Genomic DNA, 2940 nt, shown 5'->3' with positions numbered 1-2940 from the left:
TTGGTCAAACAGCCTTTAAAAGATTTCCATAAATGTCTCCTATATTTTTCGACAACATATTCACTCGTTCCTGCGGTTTCTTCTGGATATAGCCCTTCTCTGTCCTGATCGGAGCCTGCCTCTCATCCTTCCGGCCATGCGGGTGTGGGTTCTGGTTACTGGCACAGCAACCGCGTGGTGCGGGCAGGAGGGGAGACAAAGGTACTTTCTTGGCAATGAAGGTCAGAAGAAAATCTTCCTGAGGGATTGTGTTCAGGGTTTTTATGTCCTCTGACGACTCCCAGATATCATGAATCCAGTTGACAGAATTCCACCCTTTTCCGCGACTGGCTGAGGTTATGAATTCAACTGGCGGTGAATTTGGCAATTCTGCAGAATCAGTCTCTGGGTTTGTTTTTATTAATAGACACACTTAGTGGCTACAGCAAGCAGTAAGGGGATTTCTACGTAGTTAATAGAAAGGTCTTGAGTGTCATTCCACGCCCTGTGGTGAGAGGACTTCGATTATCACCCTCTAACTTTAGAAGGGGTCCACCCGGTGATGTCCAGAGGCCGCCTCTTTCCCTTCCCTGGACATGGGCAGGGGTTTCATCGCCCTCCCCCATCTCACCTACGAAACAAATTCCAAAAACCCTCATTTCCTGGGCGAGGGGGAGACTGGCCAGGCCTTTTAACATCTTCTCCAGTACGCACGTCTGCGTCGGTTACAGTTCTCTGACGGCCAGCACTGGACACCAGCTCCAACTTAAGAACAAAAGAGTTCCTGGAAGATGCCCGCAGGGCACTGACCAGAAGGGAGGACTGAAGCACAAGCCCAGGGGAAGACAGCAACCAGGGCGGCTCTGAGGGCTTCGCCTGAGAAACTTGCCGACCGTCGCCCTAAGCGCACCCAGGCGATGACTCAGCCCAGCTGCCCTTGGGTACCTTGTGTCTCTACTCAAGAAAGAATCTGATCGGCCTGGCTTGGGTCACGTGTATCCCTGAGCCAGGAGCACCAGGGGTACTGTGGGACAGAGGAGCGGTGATTTCTGTCCCCTCCCACCAAAAAGAACCCCACAAAAACAAAAAGCAGAGGGGGTAAGTTTAGGAGAAAAATGGTTAGTACAGAATACAAAGTGAGAGTACCAGCTCGTTCTGTGCCCAGACACAGCCCCTGGAAACTCGAAAGGGGTTCTCACCACGGAGGGGCCTCAAGCTGGGCCCCATAGTGAATCCACCCCAGCGCAGGGTCTGGGTCTCAGTTTTGTAACTTGATGCTGTTGGTGGCTACTCCTGAGCTGATCAGACTCGTGGAGGCTGCCTCATCCTAGTTAAATTTACAGAAAATTGAATTTACACACGCAAAACTCACCTTGCAAATTTTCAATGAGAAATTTCACCATCCAGTAGACTGGACACTTGTGTTTATCCGACAAGTCAATTCTTCCTTTCTTCTGAAGAGATGAGTTCTAGGGAAGCCAAATTATCAGAAGGTTTGGTGAGCTTAGAACAAGTCTGATAAACCTCAGTTCAAATGTTGCTTTACCAGCTGTGTGAACTTGAGCTTAGTGCTTGACTTCTCTGAACTGAGATGCTGCTTTTTTTTTAATCCTTTTACTAATATTTATAGAGGCTCAGAGAGGGCCAGGGCTAGGATACGGAAGGACATTTGCATTGAGTCCTAAGAGCGGTGTGCATCGGTCAGGATCAGCTATAGCTGGAAATAGCAGAAGCCCCCGAATGACGAAGATGAAACAAGGCAAAGTTATTCCTTCCTCAGGAAGAGGAAGTCTGCAGGCGGTAGGAGATCTGTATCTGGTCCATCAGGGCTGGTGTGGCAGCTCTAGGATGCTACCAAACTGGACTCCTCCAGCTCTCTGCTCTGTCCTGCCAGCCCGAGCCAGAGCAACGATTGATGCCAAGTGCAGTACCATGAGTAGAAGAACTAAAAATAGTAATGTAACTGTCAAACATCAGAGAGGTATTTGTTGTATATAGCAGAGAGTCAATAGATAATGTCTAAAGTTGACAATAAAAAATAGTGGCCTGGCGCAGTGGCTCACGCCTGTAATCCCAGCACTTTGGGAGGCCAGGGTAAGGATCGCTTGAGGCCAGGAGTTAGAGATGAGCCTGGGAAACATAGCAAGACCCTGTCTCTACAAAATGTAAAAAATTTAGCTGGGCATGGTGGCATGCACCTGTAGTCCTAGCTACTTGGAAGACTGAGGCAGGAGGATCACATGAGCCCATGAGTTTAAGGTTACAAGGAGCCATAATTGTGCCACTGCACTTTCGCCTAGGTGACAGAGTGAGACCTTGTTGCTAAAACAAAGAAAAAAAGAAAGAAAAGAAAAATAGTATTGATATTGATTTTTTTTTTTTTAGACAAGGTCTCGTTCTGTCGCCCAAGCTAGAGAGCAGTGGCATCATCACAGCTCACTGCAACCTCCAACTCTTGGGCTCAAGCCATCCTCCTGTCTCAGCCACTCAAGTCACTGGGACTCCAGGCACATGCCACTATGCCCAGCTAACTCTTCCATTTTTTGTAGAGATAGGGTCTCACTATGTTGCCCAGACTGCTCTCAAACTCCTGGCTTCAAGTGATCCTACTGCTGTGGCCTCCCAGAGTGCTGGGATTTATAGGCATGAGCCACTGCGCCTGGCATATATTGATATTTTTAAATCTATTTATCTATCATCTATTTTATTTACAGAGGTTACTGCCAGAAGGGAAAACTGAGAATGGCTTGTTCATAGTTGTCCAGGCGGGGGTCTGGGGGAACGGGGCTGGTCTCTGGCTTTCCAGGCCTTGTCTCCCCGAGACTGTCCAGTGGTGAGCTTTCCTCCAGCTTCCTTTGCTGGTTACTTATTTGGACCTTTCTTGAAACAGAAAGGCCAACAGAGGGACCCCAACCAACTCCTGCTTCAGGAAGTGCCAGAGTGGCTCCTATCTCACCCAAC

The 2940-nt window shown here is 48.6% G+C and overlaps 1 long non-coding RNA gene across 1 annotated transcript; it reads right to left on the bottom strand.

Annotated features, from left to right (window-relative positions):
• LOC123645093 lies at window positions 1-782 on the bottom strand. The gene is made up of 2 exons (XR_006737405.1): window positions 611-782; window positions 1-484 (listed from the first exon to the last, which is right to left on the bottom strand). It is a non-coding gene; the product is annotated as an uncharacterized LOC123645093 (long non-coding RNA).
• Between the last annotated feature and the right edge of the window lie 2158 nt (window positions 783-2940).

Source organism: Lemur catta, chromosome 9 (genome assembly GCF_020740605.2).
Source record: "Lemur catta isolate mLemCat1 chromosome 9, mLemCat1.pri, whole genome shotgun sequence".
NCBI classification, from domain to species: Eukaryota; Metazoa; Chordata; class Mammalia; order Primates; family Lemuridae; genus Lemur; species Lemur catta.
Note: the sequence above shows the minus strand (reverse complement) of the source record. Positions and strands in the feature narration are given on the sequence as shown.